The sequence below is a fragment of the Saccostrea echinata genome, unplaced genomic scaffold (assembly GCF_033153115.1).
Source record: "Saccostrea echinata isolate AGI-Se365-2 ecotype Australia unplaced genomic scaffold, CSIRO_AGI_Sech_v1 ptg000051l, whole genome shotgun sequence".
In the NCBI taxonomy this organism is placed as follows: domain Eukaryota; kingdom Metazoa; phylum Mollusca; class Bivalvia; order Ostreida; family Ostreidae; genus Saccostrea; species Saccostrea echinata.
The window spans coordinates 9639555-9658056 of record NW_026889800.1 but is presented as its reverse complement, the minus strand read 5'-3'; positions in this window follow the sequence as shown (position 1 = coordinate 9658056).

Here is an 18502-nt window from a genome sequence, read left to right as displayed (position 1 = left end):
TAAAGGTGAGGTATTTATTTGTGATTTATCTTCTGAATAAAATTTTATATCCATAATTTATGCTCTTGTTTATACAAACCGCAAATGAGACTTTTTATTCATTAGGAACTGGACCCATAATTACTTCCTTAAGGAGGAATGCCACACCAAAAGTTTATTCCATTGGTCTTAAGACATCCATGTTGAGGAAGCTCTAAACACTAATGAAAAATGCTTTTTGGGCTTTGAGAAAAATATATCATATTCAGTGTATCAAGTTCATTTTCAACATAGGGTACCTGCCTTATTTCTGCAGAAAAAATGTTCGAAGACAATGAACTATTTGTGAACAGAAATCACTGTTGTTTACTTGCATCAGGAAAATTAATGGAAATAATGTATTCAATTACTTAATCTTGGTCTAACATAACATTAAGAATACTTTAATTCATAAGAAACTGTGTCATTAACTGTAGATTCCCATTTATACTATTTTTCTTCTAAGGGCAAATCACTCAATAAAAGTACTCTATGAAATAGAACTCTTTAGTGTGCAGTGTTTAGAGCTTCCTTAAGTCATGGTTTCAGCATTGAAAGGCCTAGCTCTTAATTATTTTATAAGAATTTTCTCCAATTTTTCATAGAAAATGAAAAAAAAATGTTTTATTTGCAAATAAGATGCTTTATAGTTAAAAATTTGATGTTAATCAATGCATAATATAAATATCTCATAAAATATGTGAAGAAAAGCCAGATAGACATTTTAACTTTTTTACTAAAATTTTTTTTTCGAAAAAAGTACATTATTTGTGAATATTTTCAAAACATATGGATAATATATTCAAAAAACAAGTCACAGCTACAAAGGATATGTTAGACAATCATATTTGAAAAAGAAATTGAAACGAAATTGCGAAATTTTAGAGAAATTATTTTTTACAAATTTTAGCCGATCCCGATCGAAATTAAACTGATCCCAACCAGAATTTTATAATAATTGATAATAGATAATATTTTCACAAGGAATACAAGTTTGTTTAGGTGTAATACGCGTTAAAAAGTAATTGAACTTGATAAATAAATAAATTTCTTAATGGTAAATACTTAAAGAAGGCAATAATTTCATCTTATTTATTTTGTGTTAATTTTGATCGGGATTGGTCTAAATATTGAAAAAAATAGTTTCCCTAAAATTTTGCAGTTTCATTTCAATTTCTTTTTAAAATATGTTTGACTAACATGTTCTCCATAGTTCTGACTAGTTTTATGAAGATTTTATCCATAGGCTTAAAAATATTCACAAATAATGTGTTTTATTTTCATAAATAAATTTTTTACTTAAAAAATTTAAATGTCTATCAAGGTTTTTTTTTAGATATTTTATTACACATTCATATTATATATTCATTAACAGCAAATGCTTAAATTTGTTGTTTATATAAAAAATATTTGTAAAAAAAAAAAAAAAAAAAAAAAAAAAAAAGCTTTCCAACAACTACATGATTGTGTAAAAGCTTTTGGTCAGCAAAGATGCATTTCATGCGAGAGGCGCACCAGTCATTGTCGGATTATTTTTTTTTAATATTCACTGGTATTAAGCCGATTTCTGTACCAGTAGGTAGGCATATCCCAAGATGACGTCGAGCTTGACATGAGTTTACACCGCATGATTTTGTTATTTTTTGTCAATTTTCATTAGATGAATCAAAGTGAATTGTAGATATATTGAGTCTTAACAATTAGCTAGCGACAAGCAGAGTTGAATAAAACCTACAAATAAATTATATATCTCGTATGAAGGTGATAAGCGTACCTTGATGTTTTGGACATAAAAACCATGTGTAAATGATATCGGTACCTGCTAGTTTTATTTTTTCTAATTCTTTGCATTTTAACAATTTGCGCATAAATGTATCTGTCAAATATTTCACAGGAACGTAGCATCGTTTTTGAAAAAAAGGGGAGGGGCAGCAAGAGAGAGAAAAAAATTCCAACATACTCGAAAATCCTATTTCGTGGGAGGTGTAAGGGGGGTGGGGGGGGGGGTAGGTGTTCCATCTTTCAGTACCAAATTTTATTAATACATTACCCTAAATTGACTATACTGCAACAAAAAAGGGGGAGCTGCCCTTTCAATGAATGAAATATATGTAGATAACGAACGGTATTCAAGCTCAAATGTCCATTAAACAATACAAATCGGGAGCAGAGCAAACACGGACCTCTAAAATGTCAGAGGTGGGTGCCGACAGGTCATACCCGCCGTGTGCTCCTTGTCATGATCGTGAAATACGGAAAAATCCGTCGACAATGAACCTTTTCAATCGTGAAAAGTAAAGTTTGTCGTTTCAAGTCTGTAACAATGTTTTTTAAGGTGGAGAGGGGTTGAACCACAGGAAAACATTCAGGATTTTTTTTAATGTTAAAAAAGCAAAACGTTTACAAGCAATAAAGGGAAAATGGGTGTTGACTATTTTACAAAACTTAAATTCTTAAAACTGAGAAAGGAGGGGGGAGGGGGGTGGTGTAATACTCTCAGTTTCTTTTCTGCAAGAAATATATTCTGTACAATACGGTGCAAGCGGTTCAACGCTACCACAGAAAAGTGTGTGTTTGTGGGGGGGGGGGGGGGGGGGGGGGGTTCTCAGTTTAAATAATACCATGCATACAGGTGTATCTGCAAAAGACGGATGAATCCAAATCCAAATCTTATGTAGAGAAAGAATACGTATACTTTTACATGTACCGGTAAATACAATGTATAAAAATGTTTGTTTGTTTGTTTGCTTAGTTGTTTAACGTCCCTTCGAGAATGTTTCAATCATATTGAGACGCCAACACTTGCTGGTGGGGGGCTGCAAATTTAGACCTGTACTCGACACTTGCGGCTTTTGAGCAGAGAGAGATCTTTTTCGTGCCAGCATCTACTGCGACAAGGGACTTCGGTTTATACGGTCTTATCCTAAGGACCGGTCTCCACCTTATACAGTACGGAAATAATCCATACATTGTAAAAACAGTTTAGAAATGAGGCAAAAATAATAATTATATACATTTTTGTATGCTACGAAGAGATGCAAAAACAGATATATTCGAGGAGCCGTAACATATTTGGAGATTCGACCGTACATTATTTCGCCTACCACAATATCGAAGTGTATGCTTAAATCTTTGATAAAGTCCCAATATTTAATTACATTCTGACCCATATTCTTTTTCTTGAAATTTTGGGTTTTCTTTGGTGATTATTTAGATTTTGAGCGCTATAATCATTTCCTTTGATTTAATGTATCGTATAAAGATATATGTTACAAATTTCTCTCTGCTTTATAGAAAAAAAATGTTTCCTCATCAAATCGGATATTTCTGGAGAAAGAGAGAGAGAGAGAGATTATATTTCATGTAACGCATATCCAGTAACTCGATCACAAAATGACATGGTACATATATATCTTCTTTTTTTTTTCATAAGGGTTTCCATTTACGCGTTAAATATAATCTATTCTGCTTTTCTGGATTAATCTGCATAAAGCTATGTTTAAAGACTATATGCATATATCTTCAAATCATTTTAATTCACCAACAGATTGAAGGGATATATAAGTATATCTATAGATGTAAACTCTCGAAGCTGTGGAGCTTTTCGACATCTGAGGATATATGTATGCTTAAAACATTGCTGTGACGTCATGCCTTTGTTCTTGCAGTCTAAAAATTTACCTGTAGCCGTCCGATAATAATAATTACCAGTCCAATAATATATTATCAAACGGCAGTGATAACAAAATCGGACAGTAGTTAAAAACAACAACTAAAGTGAAATCAAGGTTTAATATGCCTAGAAATCAAAAAAAAAAAGTTAGGGAGAACAAATTCAGGGAAAGCGAACGCGAGGAAATTAAGTTGTTAAAAATAGCGAATCCAAGAAAAAGAAACTGGAGTTTTAACCTTCCTCAAAAGTAACACTTTCCATTCGGTTTTTTTGCAAAGCGTTTTCGATACAGCACTGTGAATAAGCCAATTTAAATCCATTTCTGAGAAAGAACCAGTCTGCGAATCTCTTCTTTTAACGAGGTTTGTTCGCCAATGACCGCAGTTTTAAAACCCAAGATTTTCATTATATCATTCAATCAAATTTTTAGATAAAAATCCGCATTTTTACTTTAAATGAATTTTGAAGATATCATCCAACACTGTATCAATGTCAAACGCACTTAATAAAAAAAATATTCCGAATCATAAAAAAAAAATTCTTCATCACCTGACCATTGTCCATAGTTCCTGCTAAGCCAAACGACTGCCATTGAATGAATGAATGAAACAAGAGTTCACTCACTGGTTTTCCTGTCTAAAGAAAAAAAAAACTTTCTCTTTTCTTTTGTCTACTTATTAGATGGTTTCAGGTAGAAAACTATTGATGCCTGAACTCCTTTTGTGTTAATATCGGACTCCTCCAGGTAACTTTTGGACATTTGAATAGCAATGTTTTAAGTAAGATATATGCCTCATACAATTCTATATGTAAAATTATCAGACTGTTTTCGGCCCTAACGGGCCTAAAACAGTCTGATAATTTTACATATAGAACAGTATTCGGCATATATCCATTACGTACCTACTGGTACGGATATCGGCTTAATACCACTGATTTCGGTCACTGGAGGAGAGATTTTTTATACATGTATTTTCAAGAACAGATTCTTTATTCCAAAATCTGTCAGCGTCCCCCTCTTAATTACCCCCCCCCCCCCCCCCCCCAATAGAATGAAAAGTGTCGTGCCCTGAAACATATTGATGATTTCTTTAAAAGAATAGATTGGATAGAAGTTTCTAATCTGAATTAAATTCAAACTATTCGGAAATTGAAATTATTATTTGTCTTCTGCATCAAGCGTATGAGAAAAGCAAATTTGGATTGAAAATTAACTTCAAGCTATAATTTCAATCAATTTTTCTCAGACGTCCGACACGAATTCGTTTTCTATCACCAAATCATATGCGGCTTTTCCCCAACCAACTCGGAACCAGCAGCATACTTTGTACATATCTTAGGACTATCTTAAGATACGTCTTTGGATGCAAAACAAAAGCATCTTAGGAATATCTTTAGTTAAGATGTCGTAATTGGGGAGGGGGGGCGTGGTCATGGGATCAGTTCCCCTTGGGATTTTTAGAGTTGTTGAAATGATATTAATAGTAAACCCAATCCGTCTAGAAAACACGGACCCCTGTTACAATGGCATAGAAAGTCACATACATTTATACATCTTCTGTATATCTATAAAGGGAAAGCGATTTAACACCCCCTCCCCCTCCAAAACGAAATAACTATATAAGGTATGGATAAGTTTATGGTTTTTTATCCTTGCTTGACAATAATGTCTGAGTCTTCTTCTTTTTTTTTTTTTTTGGAGTGCGCGGCTGTGTTCCCCCCTTCCCCCTCCGGAAAATGCCTGTATCCGCGCTTGATATGTATTGGTAATAATAAAATGTTTCAGAAATTTTATAAATAATTGCTATTCCTCGATTTTTTTTTAAATTTTTTATCAGGTTTGTCCATTCTTATCCCGTTTTCATGTATTGAGCTGTAATAGATATAATAGAGAAATAAAATTAAAAAACAGAAAAGAAAATCTATATGCATTTTTTAAAAAAATATTTATATTAATGGATAAGTCAATTTGAAAAAAAAAATTGAAGCATTCCCTTTTTGATAAACAATAAAAATTAACATTATAACATGATATATTTATAATTCACATTTAAAGAACAATTGAGATTAGTAATAAGATTTATTTTCAAAATATCACTTCTTGTGGTTGTTCGTCCCCAGATGTAACAGATCTCCCCCCCCCCCCCCCCTCTGTAGAAAGGTTGGAGGTAGTGCCCGTCTGCATCCGCGCCGTAGTCACGGTTATGAACGTTTTAACCTGCTACATGTTTCATTCATCAATTAATAAATGTATTTTCATTTATCACTTTCTCTTTTCTATTTGTACGGTTAAATGCATACATATACAGTGACACGGCAAATGTAATTAAATTACATGAAAGTTTATACCTGTATGAAATCCGGGAAATGGAGGGGGCTAAGTATCTCATTTTTGACTCATCTTCACGTACCTAAATTAATTCTTTTCTTTCTGTTCAACTATATCTACTTTTGGTTTCGGAATTACATTGTAATTAGTTATCAGTTAGTTGATCAATAGTCAGTTAGGATTTAGAGCTGATGAGGGAATCCGTACACCTACCCCTGGGATTTTCAGTCTTAAACTTTATAGAGTCAAATAACCTTCCCCCAACCCCCTAAGGAGAGGAAACGCAACTTGGTATTTATAGGCATTGCCTGTTACCCAATCGATTCATTATTTTGAATAAATATTGTTTAAATCAAAAAAAAAAAAAAAAAAAAAAAAAAGAGGAAACGCAGAGCTTTCGGAATTCATAAAATGTACATGCATTTACAAGAAGGAAAGGGATCTGTCAGTGTCACCCCTTTTCTAGTTAATTTTGTATCATTCATTTGATTTATGCCCAATTCTTTTTAGATGCATGTATAATATCCTCTAGTCCCTTACAAAGTCTTGTATGATGTTTCCTTTTTTATTACATGTGCACTGCATGCATCGCTTGATATTAATTAGAAAAAAATTAAAACATCTAGTTCAGAACATTAATAAAAGTGTTAAAGTTCTGCCGGCAATTAATATTTCGTAGTAAATAAGGAAATTCTAAATACTAAATTTGGAGATTTTTCAAATCGGTGAGCTCATATCTCAGTCCTTGTCCCAGTTTATATCAAATCAATGTATTTAAGAATAGTTTGATTTATATTAAGATTTGGGTTGTTAAGCGCAACATCTTGTAATTTTTGCTAACCAATGCAAAGTAACATGCACCGCATGCACCAATCACTTTTTCCTAGTGAGTACTGAATCTCTAAGTATTAGTATGCTGCCACGGTTGTTAAATTCCTGTTAAAGTACATCATTGAGGGAGTTAGCAAGATTCCAGTTCCCCAAGGCCAGGACTATTTCCCGAGGCGAAGCCGAGGGAAATAGTCCTGGTCGAGGGGAACTGGATCTTGCTAACTCCCTCAATGATATACTTTTAACTGTTGTATTATACCGATACAAACATAAAATTTAGAGGATTCGGATGGTGTGATTTCAAAGCAGGGATTAGCTCACTGAACTAACACACGGAGATATGTCCATTCACATATCATACCAATGAATGATCTAATGTAATATAGGGAAAAATCAGTAGAGGTATAATAAAATAAAACGTTTGAGATGTTATTTTTTAATTTAATTGCACAACATGAGCAATAATGTATGATAATTATAATAGACTGTTGACATTACTCAGTGAGTTTTCCTTTGAAGTAACATACAATAACTGCGATACAAACACTTCGTGGTCGTTTCATTTTGTAAATAAGCAGAAACTGTACAATAACTATACAAAATATTAACAATACAGAACTGTTTAATTTTAGCGATGATGGAAAGCTGTTTGAATCATTCAAATTACATGACAGAGCTGTTACGTATTTACTCAAAATTTTAGATGAATTTAGGATAAAAGTGAACAGCGGCGGATCCAAAATTTTAGAAAGGAAGGAGGAGGACAGCAGTTCACGGATGGTTTTCTTTGACAAAATAAAGAAAAGAAAAAAAACTGCATGTCCAAACTCTAAAATCGTATTTCCTGGGTTAGGGATAAGAGCTCATCATTAGTTCTGAAACTATGTGCCTGGTCGTTACGTGTGGATAAATTAAAAGTGTATACAAGTTGAGCAAACACAATTTACGAAAGCCAAAAAGAAAAAAAAAAAAACAACTCAAATTTGGGGGGGGGGGGGGATGCCCGACGCGCGCCAGTATGTGCTGGATCTGCCTGTGGCTACTTCTTTACTCTTCCTACCTCCTCTTTCATCAGATTCTGTTTTTTTTAGTTTCGAGCCAGGAATACTGTACATGTATGTGACGACCGGTGGATAATATTTCTCTTAGAATTCAATCTGCCAGAAACGTTTTTGCTTAATACTATTAAAGAGTTTTGACTGTACACATTAAAAAAAAAATCTTTGCTTGATTATAGCATAATCTATAGGAGTTTTGAAAAAAAAAAATAAACAAGATTGATCAAATGCATTCTTAATTTCTGTTAACCATTTGTCATTTTTCCTTATTCTTTCTTCATATATACACTCAATATACAGTCACATGAATTTTTTTGAGTTAAAGCTAAAATTTCAGTTTCCTTGAAAGAGGCGTTCTGTCTAATTTTATGGGGTACATGATTTCACACCTACATGTAGGGCTTTCTTCCAAAAGTATGTATTTATTTTTATTTTTTTTTTTTTGCATCTTCTTCGGCATATTTTATATAATATGCATCCTTGCTTGCACTTATTCACATGGTTTATTCAGTAATCTTTGGAATTTTTTAAAAGTTAGTGTAGCATAAGCACTCAGAATAGCACATAGCACCTGCATGGAATTAGCATCTAGCACCTGCATGGAAATATCTCTTATATGTAGCAACTGCATGAATGAACGTAATTTTGAATATTGACGCCCACATTACCCCCATATCCATGTACATGTCTAGTTCTGTACTGTGATATACAGCGTTCTATATCATTTGTCTACTAAATCATATATACATATATTAATTTCAGAATATATTTACTGAAACCTTGTTCTTTTTTTTCAATGAAGAACGTTCTTTTGAAAAATAAACTAAGATTAGAATAATAGTATATTTACTGAAAAATTGAAAAGGGGGGCTAATTTGAAAGGGGTGCTAAATCAACCCCCACCCCCAAAAACGTCTTTGAAAAAATAAGTTTGGGAGGCTGCCCCCTCTAGCCCTCCCTCCGGTTCCGACGCCTGTTACAAGTTTATTACATATGTACGCATCGCTTCTTATCAACACATTATCAATTTCTATAATGTAATATTAAGAAAGACTTTTTGGGGGTGGGGTGGGGGTTAATTTTTATTTATTTCTTTCCTTGGTGTTTTTTTAACTTATTTAACTATGATTTATTCATTTTGAGGGAAAGTTCATCCTAACTTAAAAGATGGAACAAAAATTCTCAAAAAAAAAAAAACATGGGACCAAAGTATATGTGTAGTTTGAGTAAAAATCAATCCATGTCACTTGATAACCAGTAATTAATAAATCAGTTTTACATGATTTCTCGTAATTATGCGTAGAAAGGTTTGTAATCTATATAGAAAAGGAGAAAATATAACGCATTAAATTATATGACAATTCTACATTGTAAATACATTCAACTATATGGAAACCTGTGTTATTGTTATACAGTACCTTTTGTAATGACAAAATGTACTGCCATGGGGGGTTGTGTATGGACTTTTGTTGCGAGGATAAACATGGCAGTGCATGTCCATAAAAAATTTATATTTTCTTTTCAAATATTTGCTTTTGTATTATAAAATGCATGTAATGAATTATTGTCATCTCCCTCGGGAGATGACACATTAAGTTCGTTTTCCGGAAGTGAAGTCCTAGTGTAAGCTGCCATCGATAAGCTGGTGGTCTGGCAAATGACCTGACGATGACACGATTTCTAAATATAGAGATGTAAACAAAATTGAGCGTTCTGCCTTATTATTACAAAAATGGTCCATCTTAAAGTAAAACTACACAGGGTTCATTAGGATAATAGAGGTTGGATTGCTGGGGTGGTGGTCTTCAAAATACACATAAACATTGTATCTAGGTTATTGCGTAAAAAGTTTTCCTATTTCCCTTGGACCATCAAAGAGTGGAATGATAGTCTCGGCGAATACACCTGACACCTTTAGGTCTCAGGTGATCATCTTCTAACCATAAGTAAGAAATATTATTAATATTAACCTTTTAAAGTTTTAATTTTTGGTCATATCATGCGCACCAAATTTGCCATAATAATCAGCTTGTTGATTGTGGACAATACTTGGCAGAAGCAGAAACGATGGTCAGCGCGCGGGGATCAAAATACACAAAACATGGCATATTGAATGTATAAGCCAAGGCGTGGATCCAAGATTTACTGACGAAAGAAAACAGTGAAAACATTCACGTTAAATGCATATATACAATGGCAAAAACGTAACTTTCATATGTATTACTGCCGTATATATGTAAAATAAAACAGAACTTATTCAAAAAAAATAAATTTCGAAGGAAATAAATATTACCTAAAAGCACAATTTAAGCAGAAACATAAATTAATGTCTCTGATTTAAGTAGCTCAGTGCTGCAGGCATTGGAATAAAAATAGTAAAGAATCATTATGAGTATTTTCTCGGATGTCTTCACTTTTCTTTTTTTTTTCTTTAAAATTACTCCTGCGGAAAAGTTTTAGGAAAAACACAATTTTCTTGACCTGGCTCAGGTTTTTTAAGGATTAATAAATAAAGCAACTTATCAATTTAATTTTTTATGCAATTCTAATTTGCATTTTTTTGTTAATGGAAAAAAGTAAAAAAAAAAAAAAAAAAAAATCACTCCTCGTATTCTTGAAATAAAGACAAAATTATAAAATGTGTGTCTCGTGAAACAGCGTATAAAATCGATGTTGGTAGATTGAGGTTCTTTTCAGTGTGCCAATACTTAATTTTAAATGGTAACTTTTCAATTTTATAACCTTTCTATGCATGCTATTTTCCCACAAGCGTATACGTGTACATGTACTTATATTATATAAACATAATATAGCGTTAACACATGAATCTGCATTTTGGCAGCAGAAGGATATGATGCAGGAGTGTCTCAATGTTTTCCTTGATATTCCCAGTGGCTCGATAGCCAAGTCACTTCGGAGGATACGTTTAAAATAAGGAAAATCTTTGGAAATTATAATTGAGGTTCGGATTAATTTAAGTTAGCGCTTTAAAACTGCTTTGCTGTTGTAGTAGGCGACTACAAACTAAAGTCAAAAGAAACGCTAAGGTTTTATCCATCTTCATACGGAACAATTGTTTTATATCTAATTTTTACGAATATTTCTCAGTGGTTAGATTTTTTTTTTACAGACATTGTACAAAAAATATTCAAAATGAATAAAGCATATTTACAACAAGTAAAATAATATAGGCATGTAGCAACAGGAGGGTCGTCCCCCTTCCATGTTTTTCCCAAACATTAAAAATATTCATTCAAAGGCGCGTCCTTGCCCCATCTTCCATCTTTTGTTGCAGTATGGTACGTCAAATCATCCCATGGGAATGTACTATAATATAAAATATGTTTGTTGGAAAAGTTTTAATCCTCCTTTCAAGAAATGAAAATGTGGAGTTTGGACAACCCCTTTTCCCCCTTGTCACAGATTGTTCAGATAAGTCGTCGATTCCCCCCTCCCCCCCCCTTTTTTTTCAAAAGCGATACTACTGCATGTAATAGCTGAAAAAATAATGTAACATTCCACTGTTTATTCTGTGACATTCATGAAGCCAAAGAGATGACATTTATGGCTTTCTGGAAAGCCAAACTTGTAATATCTAATTGCGTGGACCCTGAGGATGCTAGAGAGTTCGCCTCCAAGATAACTTGCCCGTAGAACAATTCGCCCTCTTCGAATAAGAATATGCCAATCATTGGCAAACCTCGCTCTAAAATCTGCACATCGTATTTATGTATTCTTTGGCGTAACCAAGATCTGAATTTCTCTTTAATACATATATTCTTATATACAAACTAAATTCTATGGTACAAGCAATTTTTAAATAAGTAGGAAGAACTTATAGAGATAGCTTAACAGCTTGAACATGTTGAAACCACTCTAGGTTTTAAAAGATAGTCTTTGCCATGTTTACCGGCATTAGTTTTGTGCATCAAGGTTTGCAAAATAATTTGATAGACAGCAATCCAAATATAGCTTGATAAAGACCTGTAGCAATGTTTTTTCATGTGGGCCGGGGGAGAGGGAGAAACATCCCCCCAAAAAAATCTGAGTATACTACAGATCTGTGCTACACGTGTACCATCTATCTTTCCAATGATAGGGTACTTCCGTATAAATTTAGTACAGAGTCAAGTCCTAGTCGTTAAGCATTACTTGTATCGAAATAACCCGATTTTTTTCAGTTAAATGACAAAACTATAGGCCAATCGGGAATAAAATTTAACAACTTTGCTATGAAAGTACAATCACTCAAAGTAGGCAGACATTGTAGAAAATGTTAACGAAAGGTAAACCTGTGCCACCTTTCAGAGTAACCAATGAACTCGTCCATGGATGCATTGACGGTCGTTGTAACAAGAATAGGTATGGGTTACCCCATATCCAAAATATTCGACTTTTAATTTACTCCAGTATTTACTAGAAAAAAAACTGTACATTATGAAACTGGTGTATAGTTCTTCATGTCTGTAGCAAATACCGTCACCAGTCTAAGCGTCACTAGCAAACAGTACACACACCTGTGCTTGCAAGACCAAATAGCCTAGGTCTACACACGTGCGATAAGATTGTCAATCGCATCTTCTCAGACCTTCTGCCGAGAAGTTACGATTGCAGATGTTGTATGTTAACCATTCCGTTATTTAAAAGAGACAGAGAAAATGTGTTTTTAAATGATCGAGATAATCGATAACTTAGCATTAATTGTTTAAGATAACTCGAGACCCTTTAGTAAGGGGGCGGGTTCGGGGGGGGGGGGGGTTCTAAGTCACACCACAGGCACTTACATTCAAGCCCGTAGCAACGGTTTTCAAAGGGGGCAACCTCCAAAAAGAGCTGACAAGCAGAAATAAATAAATAAATTAACAACCTGTGCACCACCCTGTAAAATCCTATTTGGGGGGGGGGGGGGCTTCGTCTAACTTTTCGGTACATTTTGATTTCTTTTAAATGTTTGATTTTCTGTATTTTGAACCTTTCCGCAACAAAAAGTGCGAGGGAGCTTCCAATGCAAATTAAAACATATATTCAAATTCTAACAAAAGATTTTTTTAAGAAAAAGTGAGCCCCCCTCCCCTACATACTACAGGACATTTTGAACCTTTCTCTTCATTGATTAAAATATCCCCATAATATAAGGAGATAAATATTGTCCTTTACATCTTGTTACTTTAGAAGATGGTCCAAAAATGGCATAGCCCTACACTCGTTCGCTGGAATCTTCCCATGATATCAAAGTGAAATATTTCATGTTACATGTGGGTGGTCGAGGCCCGGAACCGGTATTGTGAAGGTACACGTAGGAAGCAATAAGCAAAACTCTATCTAGAGAGCAGAAAGGGCAGAGATTGAAGTACTTAATATTTTATTGAAAATACTAGATTTAAAAAATATATATATATATTTCAGAATTAACATTCTCTCTCTCTCTCTTCCTCTTTCTGCAAAAATATAGGGGGTTCCAACACCCGAACCTCCCTCCCTGGATACACCAATGGAGATCACGATACCTGTATCATGTTGTAAATTTTGAATTTACTAGGGGGAGGTAAATGCAAAATTTACAGCATGTCTAGTAAATGCAAAATTTACAGCATGTCTAGTAAATGCAAAATTTACAACATGATAACTGCACGCTTAAGCCTCTTTTAATTCTGTTGTTAATTTTAAAGGCTAAATTACAATTGTGATAGATACCTAGATCAACATTTCATATTCATATCATTTCAAGGTCATGATTTTTCTTATCATTACAGCCTAATTAAGCAGACTTAAATAACGATGAAAATTAGAAAAAAAAAAAGATTAAACTTAATTACACCTTTGTAAACTCACTAAATCTAAAATTCTCTTCGAATTTCGTTTCGAAACACATGCATATGGTCCACGTATTGCAGTCCTTTTCTAAAGGACAGCAACTTGTAATATTTATTTTCATGAATGTAAATAAAGGAAGAAAAAGAACACTGTGGAAACCTAGCTATTTATATCTGTTCTATAATGCTTTTTGTTGGGCCAAATGCCATTAAAATCATCAGCTTTTATAAGTTCACTTATTATTAAAGTAGTACTATCAAGGAACGGCATTGATAAAAAGGGTGTTGAAGTTCTTTTATTATTTTCCTTAATCGGCAAAAAATATGAAAAATATAAAACAAAAGCCGAAAACTAAATTTTAGGTGGAGAGAAAATTGGCTTGAGGGGTAGTCACACTTTATAGCTTTTAAGCTGTGTATGATCTCTCGAAAATATTGGCTTTCTTTAGTAGAAATCCTTCTCTAGATCCAGTTTTTCCGGTGGACTCCCCCTCTAAAACCATTTTCCCGGGAAATACTTGAGGGGGGGATGGTCTACCGTACAAAGTCGGTACTTTTGCTGGTTGGAACAATGTTGAGGTCTACTTGAATATTTTATGTGTTTGAAGGGTCGAAGAAGGTCTTGATTAAAACTATGTAAATTAAGATTTATGTCCGACGCTATCAACCCCCCCCCCCCCCCCGCCTGTGTATGACGAATGATGACCCTTATTGTCAACACACATGGCGCACGGTCTTACAGCGCACCGTAAGAATGATTGAAAACTAAAAAATGTGTTTCCTAACTTTGTTTACATCTCTTTTGTGGGGGATAAGCAAAACGTCCTCTATCGGATAACACATCGTCCTCGCAAGGTTAACACAGCGTCCTCTCAAGCTTAACACAGCGTCCTCTCACGGTTAACACACCGTCCTCGCAAGGTTAACACACCGTCCTCTCACGGCTAACACACCGTCCTCGCAAGGTTAACACACCGTCCTCTCACGTTAACACAACGTCCTCTTACGTTAACACAACGTCCTCTAAAGCATAGTGAAAAAATCATGCTTTAATTTCCAAAATACAACATAATGCAACCCCCCATCGTGTAACTAGTGCCAAACCTTATAAATATACCAAATCTTGAAAAAATATCTCAATTAGAAAGTATAGTCCTCGGAGGAAGGTGGGGTGTCATAGTCCTCGAATGGTCGGTGATGCATGTAAGGGTGTGTGTGTGTGTGTGTGTGTGTGTGTTTGTGGATATATATAGAAAGCACAAAGAAAATCACTTCTATAAGGATATCCACTTAAGTTCAACCCGGGCTTGAACTCTCGACCCGGAAACCTGTCTCCCAGCAGTGCAGGAACAGCGTGCTAGACCGCTGTCGCATAATTTACGTTCCGGATTCTTTGCGTTCCGGCTGGAACTTAAAAATCATAATATTGGCTCCGGGTATTACTGTAATTTTCATATTTAGTGCATACCAAGTGTGAATTTCTCCCTTGAATACACGCATGCCCGTTATTAAATTTTAACAGGTGTTTAAGAACAGTAAACAGGTAAAGATAAACAGGACTGAGATTATAAAAGCCTAATTTAAAGAATAACACTGTCAAAAATAAATTTAATCGGTAAATTTTAATTTTTTGATTTGATAAAGTAAAGAAAAAACAAGTAATGGTGTGTATTTACAGATGTGCTCTCTGTTCCAATGATATTAAACGTGTTGCAAATTCCACAATTAATGTTGAATCTCAAACATGTCTTCATTTCCTTATAGAAATCATCACTAAAATGACATAAAAATATGGGTTATTCCGTTAGAACTAAACAAACATAAAATACATAGGCCTAATTCACTGATGAAGATAATTATATTGTTTATTTTGTTATAGATTAACCATGGATAATTAATGAAGATGTGGATTAATCTGTAACTAAACAAACATGAAAACTAGGGTTGTGCAATAATATCGATATTCCGGTATACTGCAATTCGTTAACATAAAATATCGTAATGCGATACGTTTTTCCAATACCGATATACCGGCAAAATGCTTGGGCTTTAGATTTATAAAGTAAAATATGAAATTTAAAATGTCAGAAACGTTTTTAATCGTGCCAAACAGTACCAAACGGTAAAGGTTTCTGTTGTATGGTTGCATTTCGTTGCCAAACTGTAGTGAAATCAACTATAACTTTTTTTACAACGTATTTGTAAAAGGTTTATACACTCTGCATATAAATGGAGGTTAACAAAACAAGAAAAGAGCATTTGAACTGTTATTAAAATATTGCAATACATATCGCAATACAGTTCAAAATATCGCAATATATCGCAATACGAAATTCTCAACCGATACCCAGCCCTAATAAAAACATAACGAAATGCTTTATTCCCTTATAAATAATGAGACACAGGTACTTAATGAAAATTAGGTGTTTATTTAAGACCGTTGGAAGAAAAAAACATGTTTGAGATTTGAAAAATGAAGACCAGCTCTGTTGATTGTGAAAATAGCAGAGATCTAAACGGGATTAGCTCAAATATTTTAATAAGATCATGTTCATAACAAATGTTAAAGATATTTCTTTTGTTTGTGTGTGTGTGTGTGTGTGTGTGTGTGTGTGTGTGTGTGTGTGTGTTTGTGTTTGTTTTTGTTTTTGTTTTTTTTTAATTTGTTTTTTTTCTTTTTGTTTTTGTTTTGTTTTGTTTTTTGTTGTTGTATATTTTTATTTAGATATGTAGGGTTTTCAACTCTCTCTAGGGTTCGATGTAAAGAACAATAACTTATTATCGAAACTTGTTTACAGCAGGTTCTAGGTATTTAATGTATTTTTAACAGGTCAATTTTCAGCATCTCCCAAGTGTTTCTTTGCTGTCAGCAGAATCCAGTGGTTTTAAAATTTAGCACAAATGTTAAAATTATTTACAATGTAGTTACGAACACTGTGAAATAATATATAAGTGAAATTTTCAATAAAAATATAAAATGAAATCTATCCCCCCCCCCTTCTTAATTTTAACCTGATTAAATTTTTATACTTGGTCGTTCTTCTTCGTGCTTAGTAAAACGAGTAAGATAATTAACTGTCGCATTTACTTGTAGAAATGTATATTTTAAGAGTCCTCTATACACTGCACACTAGAGAGTTCTGATTTTGTGGTATTTTTATGCAGTAGAGTGATCTGCCCTTTGATCAAGAATAAAATAAATTGAAATGTACAGTTTATTACTTAATTTGTGATCAAATCAAGCATTCAAAACACTTTAATAGGCCAAGATGAATAGATAGAACACTTCATTTGCAGGTTTATTGCCTACTTAAGTAAATAACTGTGATTTATGTTCATCAGTACTTCATTGTCTTTGAACATTTTTCCTGGGGGTAAATGCAAGGCACCCTATCTTGAAAATGTGATAGATAAGCTCAATACTTACACCTTTACACACTATAATTTTCTCCATGTCCAAAAAATATTTTCCTCTAGTGTATAGAGGGTCCTTAATACAAAAAGCACAACAATGCACACACAAAAAACATGACATAATATTTTCGTCCTCGTAACAACTGTCAGAAAGAGTTAAAAATCTTGAATATAGTGCGTTCCCCATTCATTTGATCCCCTTATTTCAGGTAGAGTGAAGACTTCTCCTTGTATTGGTCAACCCTTTTGTGTACAAAACAATGTAAGGAACCTTTTTGTGTACATAACAATACCAACTGAAGCAGCCTATATGTCATTCCTATAAACGATAACTCATAAATCGGCACTTTGTTGGTCGTTTTTCACACATGAGTTATCAAAATTCGAAACTCTCAGATTTCATTCTTGGTAAATGTAAAGCCCTGAGACAAACCGAGCGACACTACGTCACGTGACATACTTTCGTTTTCTGCAGAAGCCAAGGAGTTGTCGATTTTGGATGTTTACGCGAGAAATTGACTAAGACTGTAAATGTAGACGAACAAAGATTAAAACCGAAAGTAAGACCTTCAAGAAAAAACATTTATTAAGGGATATGAACTGGCTTGTATGTCTAGTTTAACAATTTAAGGGAGAAAATAGCCGATGAAGCGAGGTGGTATCCAAAATGGCGTCCTCCCTTGTTTTTTTCTCCGAGGTACTAATTTTCTAACTGCTTTATTTTCTCTACACAAGCCCCTGTGATTCAATAGACGACTTTCACATTTACAAAAGTTATTTCCCTCTGGGGTCAACCGGAGTAAGACACTGTTTTCCCTCTATACCATTATCAACTTTATGGGGCGATGTCTTACAAATGAAATCTTTATGAATATGTTTGTTATGTTTTTTATGTTGCCCCATACTATGGCAATACAGGAACGGATCAAAACTGTCCGATAGCGTTTAAAGGTTGAAAATATTTACAGGTAAGTTACAATGGTTGTGGCCATTCCAAGTTTTTTTCTCTGTTTAGCGTCCACCTATCTTTCAAAAACATACCTACCTATTCGCAAAAAACAAACAAACCTAGAATTAGGAATGAAAATCATTCAAAGAGATGGACCATTAAACTATTTGTATATATTCACATTTTTTTTTCTCAAAACAAAATATTAATTTCCATTCATGAACAAACAGGGGTCGGGGAAGGGGCGTGGGGAAGCAGTTACCTCTTTACGTCTTAATTGTTGAAAACTCCTAAAATGAATGTTAACCTCTAATCCGACTTGTACGGCTTCATTATTTTTAAGTGGTGGTGTCTCCATATGAGTGAAAAATTCCCGAGAGGGACATTTAACAACACACAAACAAATGACTTAAAAAC